The sequence below is a fragment of the Nuphar pumila genome, chromosome 5 (genome assembly GCF_984573655.1).
Source record: "Nuphar pumila chromosome 5, dmNupPumi1.hap1.1, whole genome shotgun sequence".
NCBI lineage: Eukaryota > Viridiplantae > Streptophyta > Magnoliopsida > Nymphaeales > Nymphaeaceae > Nuphar > Nuphar pumila.
The window spans coordinates 41,251,815-41,266,751 of NC_143253.1; the positions used below are offsets into that span (position 1 = coordinate 41,251,815).

General features: G+C 36.3%; 1 protein-coding gene across 2 annotated transcripts in view; it reads right to left on the reverse strand.

Moving 5' to 3' along the window:
• Window positions 1–14,937, reverse strand: part of LOC149837438 (calcium-binding EF hand family protein) — a 46,442-nt gene that overhangs the window by 12,112 nt on the left and 19,393 nt on the right. The gene's annotated exons all lie outside the window — the stretch shown is intronic.

Sequence of the window (14,937 nt, forward strand, 5' to 3'; positions counted from 1 at the left end):
AGTTGGTAAATACTAGCCGATACATGTTCCTAGGCATCATGGAAAAAATAAGGATGTTACCACTAATGGTTACTTAAAGGGTTACATGGAAAATGAAAAAAGAATTAATTCTACATGATTTTTAGTTACTTTAATCTTGGGAAGAAACTTGGTGGAGATTTAATAAAGTAACGAATTGCTCAGTTCCAATTACCAATTAATAAGTCTCTCTCTCTCTCTCTCTCTCTCTCTCTCTCTCTCTCTCTCTCTCTCTCTATATATATATATATATATATATATATATATATATATATATATATATATAAGTAATCAATAAATGCATTAGAAAAGTTAATTGCTTTGACTGGTAAAATATCATGTCCATTTATATTTTACGCCCTGTAGTGTAGGGATAAAAGTGGGGTTGGGTAGACCTGACCCAACCCGAATTGACCTAGCTCGACTCGGTCATGCCCAAGATGAACATTCATTAGTGTTAATGTTGTTAACTGATAAAACTTCAAAATTATATATATATATATATAATATTTTTTTTGCCGCACCCCCGCACCCAAGTTTTTTGAAAGTGTCGCACCCCTGCACCCACACCCATGTGACATAGGTGTAGATTTGTTGAATATTTGCATGCCTATATTTTTATTTGGTGATTAATTGGTTATGTTTTAATTTTTTGTATACGTTATCAGTTGCATGGTTTGTTTATTCAATTGTTCTTTGTTTCATTTTTTTAAATGGTTATCAGTTACATTATTTTATGATTAGATTTATTAATTCGTGTTCTAAGAAGTTGATGGAGGGTGGAGGTCGTGAAAGATGCCTCTCAAAAGATCTTGCATTGAAATATTGTTCACCAATTGACTTAGAGATGTCTCTCAAAGGAATAGTAAAGTGTAACTTTTGTGATTTTATAATGCATGGAGGATTGTATAGATTTAAATGTCATGTTGTGAGGCATATCAACTCCACTGTGAAATTATGTACACATAGCATTCCTTCAAATATTCATGGTGAGCTTCTTACAAGTCTTAGAGAAGATAATGAAAGAAAGACACAAGTATATGCAACATTTGTGGGACAAAAATTGCCATAAGTGATCCCTAATTCAAAAGATGACCTGCCATCGTTATCTCAAGCCAAACTAAACGAAGGAAATCGTTGAAATGAAGTTTGCTACTAAAGAATGAAGATGACTTTCATATATAGACATATGTTTTTGAACTCTATGTTTAGTTAAATGTTTTGTGTTGGACAATGTATTGGGCAGGTTATTTAATATAATTATCTTATATTGTTCAACGACATATTTTGTTCTGCTATTTATTATTGTTGATTGATTTTATGTTGTATACATATTTGTCATTAATTTTAGTAGTTTGTTTACAAATTTATATGTTTTTTTATTTACCGCCTAAGCCTCGCCTAGGCTTTTTAGGGGGCTCACCGCATAGGCTCTGCCTAGCACCTATGACAACTAAGGATGCAAATGTTCGGTTGAAAATTACAACACAAATCGATGCATTTAAAAAGGCAAAGGGATTGTTTGGTAGAGAAGCAGTTGTTACAACAAGAAAATTAAAAAGTCCTAATAAGTTTATAATTATGTTGTTATTTGTTAATATTTTATTTATGTTTTATTATTTTTTTGTTAATTATGACATTCTTAATGTTTTTATCATTTTTTTTGTTTTATTTGAATATAGCTAATTGGTGGAGTTCATTTGAGCACGAAAATCCAAAATTGATGAATTTTGCAATTCGAATTCTAAGTTTGACATGTAGTGCATCGGGCTATGAGAAGAATTGGAGTACTATCGTGGTATAAAACTCATGAGTCATACTATGAAACTTTGGGAAAGGGTGATTGAGTCTAGGTTGAGGAAGGTTGTCATGATATCGGAGAATCAATTTGGTTTTATGCCTGGAAGATCAACTATGGAAGCTATACATCTTCTTAGACAACTTATTGAGAGAAATAGAGAGAGGAACAAAGATTTGCATATGGTTTTTATTGATTTGGAGAAGGCTTACGATAGAGTACCTAGGGACGTTCTCTGGTGGGCAATGATGAAGAAAGGTGTTTCTCTCAAGTACATTAATATAATTAAAGATATGTATGAAGGAGTAGTAACCAATGCCCGCACTTGTGAAAGGGTGACAACCAATTTTCCTATAACGATTGGGTTACATCAAGGATCTGCTTTAAGCCCTTTCCTATTTGCTATAGTGATGGATGAGCTTACGAGATCAATTCAAGAAAATGTGTCATGGTGTATGTTGTTTGCTGATGATATTGTTTTGATAGATGAGTCTAGAGTTGGGGTTAATGCTAAGTTAGAATTATGGAGACAGACATTGGAAGCAAGAGGTTTTAAGTTGAGTAAGAGCAGAGTTACCAGTCGAGGAAGCGGGAGCGGGAAGCGATACGGGAAGCGGGAGCGGGAAGCGAGGCACTTTAAAAAATTTAGGAAGCGGGGAAGCGGAGGACCACTTAGAAGAAAATTCTGAACCGTCTCGGAAACGACCTAGGAAGCGAACCGGAAGCGACCTAGGAAGCGAACCGGAAGCGAGGGGAAGCGAAAAAAAATGAAAAAAATGGGGAAGCGAGGGGGAAGCGAGGGGGAAGCGTGGGGGAAGCGCGCTTCCCATTTATGGGAAGCGCGTTTCCCATAAAAGGGGGACGCGCTTCCCATAAAAGGGAAGCGCGCTTCCCAAAAAAGGGGGACGCTTCCCCTCACGCTTCGGAAGCGCGACGTTTCGCGCTTCCGAAGCGCGCTTCCCCTTTTGCCTAGGCGCTTCCGGTAACTCTGAGTAAGAGTAAAACAGAATACATGGAATGTCGATTTAGTAAGCAACGAAGTAGTGATGGGAGTGTAGTGAAGCTTGGTGAGCAAGAAATACCGGTGGATGATTCTTTCAAATATTTGGGATCTATCATTCAAAAGTATGGAGAAATTGATGGAGATGTAAATCATAGGATAAAGGTTGGGTGGGTGAAATGGAAGAGTGCAACTCGAGTGTTGTGCGATCGTAGAATGCCATTGCGGTTGAAGGGAAAGTTTTATAGGACGACTATTAGGCCCGCTTTACTATATAATACAGAATGTTGGGCTGCCAAGAGACATCATATTCAAAAAATGAGTGTAGCTGAGATGCGTATGCTGAGATGGATGTGTGGAAATACAATAAAAGATAAGATTCGGAACGAGGAGATACGTAAGAAGGTAGGCATTGCACCCATTGAAAATAAGATGAGAGAGAATCGTTTACGGTGGTTTGGACATATTCGACGAAGGCCTAATGATGCTCCAGTTAGAAGGATGGAGAAATGGGAAAATATATTAGTTAAAAGAGGTCGGAGTAGGCCTAGGAAGACATGGATGGATGTGATAGGAAAGGATATGAATGCTTTGAACCTCACCGAGGACATGGCATTGGATAGAAATGAATGGAGGAGAAGGATTCATGTGGAAGACCCAAAATGATTTTCTTTGTTGGTTCATATCGCCGACCCCAATTGTTTTGGGATGAAGGCGTAGTTGTTGTTGTGGAGTACTTTCTCATTAGTATGTGACTTTGTACTTTATTTTTGAAATATATTTGTATAAGTTTAATTATTTTATAAGTGATTATCAATTATTTGAAATTATAGGTGCATACAAAATGGAAGAATAGACTAGAAGAACATGAATGCATTGGTTTTTGTCATGTACAATATGAAATTAAGAGAGAGACATATGAGGAGGACTACCAAAGACCCTATATGTCTAAATCATATAGACTCAGACGATGAGTGGATTGTGGAGAAGGAAGATCCAGTGTTGCCTAGCTATTCCAATTGGTTGGAGGATTTATTGTTGGACCTGAACTTTGACATAAATGTTATTGAGCATGTGCCTATTGAAAAAGTCACTTTGCCTCGTGATTCAGAAAGTGATTCTAGGCAAGACAGGTCTTCAAGAGATCCAAGTAAAGCTATATTCTTTTTACCTTGCTACGAATATAAATATTTTTTTTAATTAGATAAAATAAATATTTAATACATGATTTTTTATTAAGGAAAAAGAAAAGCAAAAGAAGTGATCGAGGATATGTAGGAAGAAAGTGCAGATGAAGAAGAGTCAGAGAATAAGGATGAAGGAGAACATATTTATATGGATTCCTCAGATGATGACATTGAAGACTTAGATATTGATGATGACGAACCACAAAAAGAGCCTAGGCCCTAATTCATGTCATAGGGCTATGGAGATTTATGTGTTATTTTGGGTCTTTCATTTTCACTTGTGAATGTTAACACTCTCATTTTGAAGAGTTTTGGACAAATATATTAACATTTGGTTGTTAATGCCAATATGCATTTTCTAATGATGACATAATGTTAATGCTAATATGCATTTGGTTGTTAATGTTAATTTTTTATTAAATGAATGTGCATATTTTATTTCTTAAATACTTACATAAATCAAGTTGTTGCATTAATATTACTTTTATATGTTAATCTCATATTTTTTCGGTATTTATTTGAGGTTTTTTATTTTTTATTGGTTGTTGCTTAATCAATAAAGCATTTTTTATTTATTTATAAATTTAGATATTTTTTATAGTTTTTTTTAGTTTTCAAAAAAAATTTGAGGCTTACGCTTTACGCCTCGCCTCAGTTTTGGGTGGACCTTCTCACTATGCCTCAACGCTTTTCACAATATTGGTATGTACATATAAGTCTAATAAGTTACTTTAGATAACTTTATGATACAATATATGTATAGACTTTCAATACTCTCCAAATTTGGAAGGATGTAAAGAAATCATTCCAAGTTTGGAAAGAAAAGAACTGCAATACAAAGAAGAAAGACTTTTTTGTAAACACATCTGCTGACATACTCTAAAGCTATAATCTCATTTTCATAAGCCCTTCTTGCATAATGGCAGACTATTTCAATGTGCTTAGTACACTCGTGAAACTTTGGATTCTTTGCAATATGAATAGCAATCATATTATCATAATATAGTTGAGTTTTCTTTTCACATGAAATTCTCAATTCCTTTAATAACCATCGAATCCAAATAATCTCAGTTATAACTTAGGTCATCGCTATGTATTCAACTTCTGCAATGGATAAAGCAACTCTTTGTTTGCTTCTTTCTCTTCCACAAGATCAGGGAGCTTCTAAGAAAAACATAAAACCCTATAGTGGAAAGTTGATCTCTAGTAGAGTCTCCAAAATCAGCATCTCAGAAGGCAGACAAGAAAAACATGACAGTGCATAGAATCTCTGACATACCTGATGATCATGAGTATGGCTAACAAATGAACTGATCTGGGAGCGTTCATAAATTGACTCACTACATGAGTTATATCTGGTAGGATCCTCTAACTCAACACGATCAGTTGCCCTCATCATCAAGTTTGCCTCCATGAGAGAAATTTACTTGTTTTGAGTAATCTATAAACCTTGTTTTCACAACCAAATATGTAATTTTTATGTTGGGACAAGTACAGACCCCTAAGGGAGTAGGCTATTTAAAGTCCAGGAAAATACTTCAAACACCCGAAGTTTTTCATCTTAAACATATTGGTCAGCTTCTTTTTAGTCTCTTTAATCTTCTTTATTCATCTTCGATGAGAACCCTATCATCTACATAAAGAATCAATATACATCTTTCAATATTAGAGGAAGACACAAACAATGCAGGATTATGATGACTGCTCAAAACTAAGTGACCTCACTGCTGAACTGAACTTCTCAAACAAGTTTGAAATGCTAGTTTGAGACCATGTAAAGCCCTGCAAAGCCGGCACACTCTACCTTTCGAATCTGAGTATCCTTGAGGTAATTTCATATACACTTCTTGTAAATCCTCATTCAAGAATGCATTGTTGACATCTAACTGCCAAAGATCTCACTGTTGCATGGCAGCTACTACTACTAGCAGTGTAGTACTTGTGGTCATGTGAGCAAAATCAATTCTAAAATGTACCCCTTAGCTACCAATTTGGCTTTATACCTCTCCATTGACCCATCTGCCCTTATACCTTATACACCCATTTGTTGCCAATGATATTTTTCTTTGGAGGAGGTTTTACTAGCTCCCATGCCTACATTTTTTCAAGTGCATTCATTTCATCAACCATGACTCTTTGGCACTCCTTTCATGTTGCCTCTGAATAGGACTCAGGTTCAACATATGAATGAATTAAGGCTAAGAAAGCACGATGATGAAGAGCAAAAGAATCATAGGATACAAAATGAGACAGAAGTACAAAAGGTCTAGAACTTTTATGTACCTTAGAAGATGCAAAAGAAGATGGTAACTATAAGTTTTGTTGTTGTTGTCCCGGATTAGCAGTCGTAGGAATGAGATCAAGATTGACTTCTTCACTTCCCTTCTCTTCCATTTGATCAAAAAATAAAATTTCAATTACCATCACGTCTCCTTGAATAGATCTGACAAAACCTATCTTTTTTAAAAAGCACTTGCTACCCTTGACTCTCCTACCTTCATTTTATTCAAAAGGAACCAAAAAAGACGTCAGTTTCATTTTTCAACTTTTCTCCATACTAATTAAAGTGTAGCACATTTTCTTGAAAAACAACATGACTAGATACCCACACACTCTTTCCAACCAGATCATAGCACTCGTATCATTTCTGACCCTCAACAAAACCAAGAAAGCAACATTTGACAACTTTAGGAGATAACTTGTCTTTGTATATGTTAGCTAACAAAACAAAATATATACAACCAAACACTTCTAAAAAGGGGATATGCCTTTAAGTACTCTGGAAGGCATACGATTTATTTGATAAATGCTCAATTGAGTTGCATATGCCTAAAACACTTTGGGTACCTCTCAACCAAACAGAAGAGCTCTTGTTGTTTCCAAGATATGCTTGTTTTTCCTCTCGGCTACACCATTTTGTTCAGGAGTGTAAGGACAAGACTTTTGGTGAACTGCACCCCTCTCTTGCAGAAATCTTTCAAACACATAGCTAATGTACTCACCACCAGAGTCGGTAGGTAGAGTTTTGATCTTAACTACAAATTATTTTCAACATTGACACAAAAGCTCTTAAAGATTTCAAAAAGCTCACTTTTATTTTTCATAAAATATATCCATCTAAACATTATACAATTGTTAACATTTGTGTGTGTGTGTGTGTATATATATATATATATATATATATTCCTTCTTGTACACCATAATACCCGATAGGGGTATTATGGTCTTTTCACATAATACCCGATAGGGGTATTATGGTCTTCTTCTTTTTTCTATAATTCTTTTTCTTTTTTTCTTTTTTAATTTCTTTATTTCAAGCCACATAGGGGGGCCCACCATAGAGTCATTGGGGCCCCCAACGGTCATAAATGTGACCGTTGGGGGCTCCCAACGACTCTATTGGGAGCCCCCTTATGGCTCCTTGTGTGTATAAAAAGGGGTACTCCCCCTTGTGTTTGTATTGCTCTTGAGAGCTCCTCCTTTAATAAAAAGGGTGTATCTTTTTACGTATAGCCTTCTTGTAAGGCCTCTTTGTATTATCCCTTAGTGGATTGCCTCTTTGTGTGCCTTTGTGCCAAGTCCATTGTTGGACATTGTAAATGCATTTGCATTCTTGATTTTTCCGCATACTTCATTACATGGTATAAGAGTCACTCGACCCTTGTAAGGTGAAGTTGTGACTCTCTCTCTTCTTTATTCTCATACTTCCTTACTGGAGCAATGGAGGCCAAGATTGACCTATCATTCAAGCTAAATGGCAAAAATTACATGACGTGGGCATCCGCAATGGAGAATAACCTCAAAGGAAAAAAACTTTGAGGTTATGTAATAGGGTCTGATCTGAAACCTCAACTTGAGCTCACCAAGAATGAAGGAAGTCAAGAAAAAACTCTTAGGGAGATGCTAGCCTCAAAGAAATTGAAGACCATCAACGAAAAATGAAAGATTGGGAAAGCAACCATGCAAAAATCCTAGCATGGTCTATGAACAAGGTATGTACAAATATTGCAAAATTTCGCGGGCCAATGAAGTTTGGTTTTTTATGAAGGGTATGTATACCCAAAAAGATCTTGCAAGAGCCTATTTTTGCAATAGAAAGTTAGGACTACGAAACAAGAGGATATGAGCATCCAAGATTACTATAGTGCTCTAAACCCTTTGTGGGATGAATTAGCTCTTTTAGAGCCTAAATGGGTAGCTACGGAGGATGTGGAACTTAGACAAAAACAAATGGAACAAGATAGATTGTTTCAATTTTTATTTGGGCTTCGTCTCGAATTTAAACAAGATCCTCACTCCTTCATAGATCCATTCTTCCTCCATTAGAGGATGTCATTGTCGAAATTACTCAAGAAGAGACTCGGCATGGCATGAGTAAAAGTGTGGATGAATTCTTGTCGTATCTAAACCCGGCAATCATGTCAAGACCTACAAACCTCCTTGTTTTGGAAAGCAAGAGAATGGTGGAAGGAAGATGATTATATGTCATCATTGTTATGAGCCAGAACATATCAAACCCGCATGCCCAAAATTGAATGGGACCTTCAAGCCAAAGGTGGCGTATGTTGAGGAATCCTCCGCTAAAGAAGATGAAGGCAAAATCTTGGATCTCAAGGACACACTTGGTCAAATATTAATGGCTCTCCAACAAATCTTAAAGGCTACTTCGTCCACCTCCGGTGCTGCCATTGCTTCTTCGTCACCTCCCGGTACGTATTCTTTGATTTTAGATTCCGGAGCTTCTTTTTGCATGACTCCCTATGAAAGTGCTTTAACCAATGTATGCACCAATTCAAAAATATCTTGTGTTTTTACGGCTGATGGAACTTTTCTCAAAATAAATGGCATTGGAACTTTAGATCCTAAAAATTTTCAAAAGTTCTTTATTCCAAAAGTAAGAATAGTTCCTGAACTAAATCTCAACCTTTTTTTTGTTTCCCAAATTGCCGACCATGGATATGAAATGTCTTTTTCATCTCAAGGGTGCTTTGTGCAAGATCCTCAGTCCGGGAAGCGGATTGGGCAAGGTCATAGAAAGGGAGAACTTTACTATATGGATCACTTAACGCTCCCTACAAACTCTTTTTGTACTTATGTTTAAGATAAAAGTATTGAAACTTGGCATAAAAAACTTGGACATGCAAGTTATTCTAAAATATATCTTTTTCCTTTTGGAAACAAATTTTGTAAAGAAAAAGATATCAATTGCAAAGATTGCATTTTTGAAAAAATGAAGTCTATTCCTTTTCCTACGAGAACATTTATTTCAACAAGATGTATGGATCTATTTTCTTAATCTTAAATCGGAAGTCTTTAACTATTTTAAAGAATTTTGTGCAACAATTTAAAACTAATTTCAAAGTCACATATCCATTCTTAGATCCGACTCCAATGGAGAATATTTGTCAAATGAATTTCAAACATATTTAAAACAACATGGCATTTGTCATCAAAGATCATGCCCAAGAACTCCTCAACAAAACAGTCTAGCGGAAAGAAAACATAGACACATTTTAGAAACCACTAGATCATTACTTATTTCTAAAAATATTCCTAAAAATTTTTGGGCCGAAGCCGTGTTAACCTCCACTTAATCAATCGAATGTCGTCCTCAAAATTAAATAACATCTCTCCTTATAAAAAACTTTTTAAAATAACACCTGATTTCAATCGTCTTCGTATTTTTGGATGTAACTGCTTTGTTCTCTTACATAAAAGAAATAAATTATCACCAAAGGCAATTGAATGTGTATTTTTAGGATATGGTGAAAATCAAAAGGGCTATAGATGCTTTAACTATAAAAACAATAAGTTATATGTCTCAAAAGATGTGACATTTTTAGAAGATGAGAACGGATTTGAAGTATTAGACAAACAAAATGAAATTGAATATATGTTTCTAAATGACCTTTTAGAAGATATAAATAATGACTCCTTAAGTCATTAAAAAATATTAGAAGATACACGTAATATTGAAATGCCACCAACTCATAGTGACAATCTTCATGTTTACACCCGGCGTGAGCAAGAAAAACCTATTAGTGTTTTAGAAAAAATCTCGCGACTTAACGAACCTCTAGAAGAAACTTCCCTTAGGCAGTCTTCTAAAGAATCAATTTCACCTAATAGGTTTGTCTCATATGAATCTCTCTCACCTAATTATAAAGCTTGTCTAATAGCCTTACATTTTTTCTATGAGCCCTGACATTATAATCAAGCAAAGAATATACCACATTGGATTGAAGCAATGAGGGTACAACTAGATGCTTTAAAAAAGGCTAAAACTTGAGAAATAGTTCAACTTCCTCTGAATAAAAAAGCTATTGGATGTCGTTGGGTTTACAAAGTTAAGACAAAAAATGATGATTCCTTAGAACGTTATAAAGCAAGATTAGTAGCTAAGGGATACTCACAAGAATATGACATTGACTATGAGGAGACTTTTGCCCAGTAGCTCGAATGACTAGTGTCTAGCATCATCTAAGAAATGACCTATATTCCAATTAGATGTCAAAAATGTCTTTTTTAATGACCAATTAAATGAAGAAGTTTATATGAATCCTCCGCCGAGAATTACTCTTGAACAAACAAGGTCAAACTCTTAAACTATTAAAAGTTTTATATGGCCTTAAACAAGCCCCTAAGGCTTAGTATGATAGATTTAGTGCTATCATGATTAAGTTGGGATTTTGTTCATGTTATACTGACACTGCTCTTTTTGTTAAAAGTGCAGGCAATAGTATAGTAATCCGCTTACTTTATGTTGATGATATGATCATCAAAGGCAATGATGAAATGGGTATCATTAATATTAAAAATATGTTAAAAAATAATTTTGATATGTCTGATTTAGGTTTTCTCAGATATTTTCTTGGCATTGAAGTTGCATACTCTCCCCGGGGGTATATATTATCACAGATGAAGCTTGCTGCAGATATATGTTCCAAATCTGGAATTTCATATGATAAAAAGGTGGAGTCTCCAGAGGTTATCAATGCTAAACTACGGTTGGAGGATGGGGTTCTACTGGAAGACAACTCATTGGATCTCTCACCTATCTGACTATCACCAGCCCTGACATCGCTCACGTTGTTCACTCTGCTAGCCAATTTCAGCATACTCCTACAACTGTGCATATGAGTGTCGTTTTTCGGATTATTCGCTACATCAAAAACACTCTAACTAAAGGGTTATTTCTATCCTCACTCTCTTCATTAAATTTGCTTGCTTATACTGATGTTGACTGGGGAGGAAACCCAAATGACAAAATCTCAACTACCGGTTTTTGTGTCTTTTTAGGAGACTCTCGAATTGCTTGGAGATGCAAGAAACAACAAAAAGTCTCGTTATCTTCTACTGAGGCTAAGTACCAGGCTATGGCAACTACTACAATAGAACTTGTGTGGCTTCAAAGTCTTCTTCAAGATATGGGAGTTAAAATTTCCGACGCGTCGAAGCTTTGTTGTAACAACAAAAGTGTCATCTATATTGTCAGCAATCACACCTTCCATGAGCGGACCAAACATATAGAAATTGACTGTCACTATGTTCGTGACGAGTATCTTCGTGGAACAGTTACACTGTCATATGTCACATCCGAATATCAGCTTGCAGACATTTTACTAAAGCGCTTTATGCTCTCTACTTCTTGTTTTTCCTTGGCAAACTTTTTGTCATCTCCCCGTAAAGTTTGAGGGAGGTGCTAACATATATATATATATATATATATATTCCTTGTACACCATAATACCCGATAGGGGTATTATGGTCTTTTCACAAAATACCTGATAGGGGTATATATTTTCTTCTTTCTTTTTTCCTGTAATTCTTTTTCTTTTTTTTCTTTTTTAATTTCTTTATTTCAAGCCACATAGGGGGGGCCACCATAGTCGTTGGGGGCTCCCAACTCTATTGGGAGCCCCCTTGTGGCTCCTTGTGTGTATAAAAAGGGGTACTCCCCCTTGTGTTTGTATTGCTCTTGTGCGTATCTTTTTATGTGTAGGCTTCTTGTAAGGCCGCTTTGTATTATCCCTTAGTGGATTGCCTCTTTGTGTGCCTTTGTGCCAAGTCCATTGTTGGACATTGTGAATGATTTCTTGATTCTTCTGCATACTTCATTACAACAATCATCTATGAAAGTTACAAAATAAGATGATCTTCCTTTTGACACAATAGGAGAAGGACCTCGTACATCTGAATGTATCAAATTAAAAATATTTTTTGTCACTAGACTTGAATGGAAAAGCATGGCTCTTGGTCAATCTACAACTCACATAATCTTTAACATGATTTGACACAACTAGATGACACTAAACTTTGCAACCTAGAGTTGAAAATCTGCCCGTCTCTGGTGCCACAAAACAGACTCATCCAAAATTGAAACTCCATATCCGGTTTGAACTTTTTTCTACTCCCTTATATCAATCCAATCCAAATAATACAGATCTCCTTTTCTATGGTCAATCTCAATCTTCTTACCTAATTGATCATGCACAACACAACCAACAAAAGAGAAGATGTCATTGTAATTAAGTTTGGTAATTCGACCCACAAAAATAAGATTCACGGCAAGAGATGGAACATAATACACTTGAGAAAGATTGAGTTTAATAACAAGATAAGTGTCATAACTAATAGAACCTACTTTGGAGACAGACATAGAAGAACCATCTGCAGTGCAAAAAATGTCAACGATCAGCTAAGCCAGACTCATGAAGTATCATATGGCATGAAGCCCCAAAGTCTATTAGCCAACTAGATGGACCTGAGATACCTAAAAAAGTAGAGTATCAGAGGAGGAGGCAGGAGTGCCTGAGGAAGAAGAGCCATCAGTTGACTGAAAAAGAAGTTGTAACTGTTGGATCTGGTGCTGAATTTCTTGTTGAATTTGCTCTAATCTCGGAAGTTGTCACCTCACTGCTCCTCCTTGGGAATTACACCTTCACTCTTAGTAGAAACTACAAATTCACCACCCTTTCTTTTCTTGAGAATAGGACAATAATTCTTCATATGGTCAAAACCTTGCATTAGTAACACCAATCCGAACTATGGTCAAGTCTTCCACAAATCCCATCTCCCCTCATCCTCCAATCCTACAACCACCTCTTCCACCCATTCAGCCACTTTACATTATTTGAATCCCTTCCTTCTCCATGATACCACTCACAATAAATATTACCAAAAAAAATGAAAGAATTGAGCTTACCAAAAAAAACAACTAAGGGCACTTCAAAAGTCAACTGGATAACGCAAGGCACAAATGAACATCACAATATGCTGATTTATACTTGAAATTTGTTGAATCCACACAAATGCAGCACAACCTCACCAACTAGATGCACACAAGGCACAAATGAACACCACAATATGCTCATTTATACTTAAAAGTTGTTGAATCCACGCAAAATATAGGACAATCTCACCAACCAGATGCACACAAGGCACAAATAAACACCAGAATATGTTGATTTATACTTAAAAATTGCTGAATCCACAGAAATGCAGCACAACCTCACCAACTAGATGCAATCGACACCTTTAAAAAGCCCAAAAATAGCTTACCGCAAGCTAAAAAAACCCAAATCTTGTTCAAAATCTTCTCCAAAAACACAATAACATCAACCAATGCCACCAAGACCTTCACAAACCACTTCCACGTGAGTTTTACACCCAATAGCTATGACCCAACACTATAACACAGTGAATCTAAACCAAAACAAGGAGGTTGAGGCTCAAAAACCAAAAAAACAGGTTACCGCCAGCTAGAACAACCCAAAACTTGGTTAGAACTCTCCCAAAGTGAAAAACAAGAGCACTAAACCCCCACAAGGGCCACAACAATGTTTCTAGATAAAAAACGACCTAGAAGCATCCAATATGGGCCTCAAACACCCACTGATTCACACAGATTGAGCAAAAACTCAAATCTGGTTGTTATTCACGCCCCTTTTTGAAAAATCAAAGAAAACCCATAATAAATCAACCGTACCTCCAATGAAGATGATTTTTACACACAAATCATCTAAAATCATGATCTACCTGAAGCTGCCTTCAGATGTGACAAATCTCAAATGTTTGTATGACCCGAGCCTTCGAAAATGACTTCAGAATTCAAAGTGTAGCCCTCCTCTCACGACCTTAGATCGGCTCTAATACCATGTTAAACATACTTAAGAAGATGGAAAAAGGCTAGGGTTAGAGGAGGTACAACAATCCAAAGATTCCAAACAAGAGAGCAAAATGTCTTCACTATTGTTTATCGTGAATCACTATTCAAAATACAATACAAGGGTCAACCCCCCTTTAGACCTGAAAAAGAAAACAAAAAGACTAGTATACCCCTTCACTATAGGGTATGTACATATAAGCCTAATAAGTTACTTTACATAACTCCATGATAATTTAAACTTTTTTACCGGAAATTTGTTCAGCTCCTTCAGCTCGAACGGTCAAGCCAATCTTAGGACAGGGATTATTGAAGTTGGGCTCACGCTTGAGCTATGCTTGAACATACCATTCTACCAAATGAGCCCAAGCTTTGCTTCTCTACAGCCCTAATCACATTAGACCATGCTGACTGCTCATTAGGGGTGAGCCGAGCTTGATCAAGCTTTGAAACTCAATTAAGCTCAGTTAACGCAGTTGTATAATGATAAGTTTTACCATATGTATAATTTTTGTTGCATAAAAAGCACAAAAGCTGGCTTCACCCAAGTGGTTAGGGTGTTAGGCATTTGTGTGTGAGCGGAGTTCAAATCCCGCCCTTTACACACCCATTATAAATCGGCTTGAGTCAAGACGAGTCAGGCTCAAACTTGAGCTGAGCCAAGTTTGTACACAATGTGTTCAAGTTCGGTTTGAGCCCGAGCTTGAACATACATTTTTTTGAATGAGCCGAACTTTTTGAGCCTAAGCTTGGCTCGATCCCGGCTAGT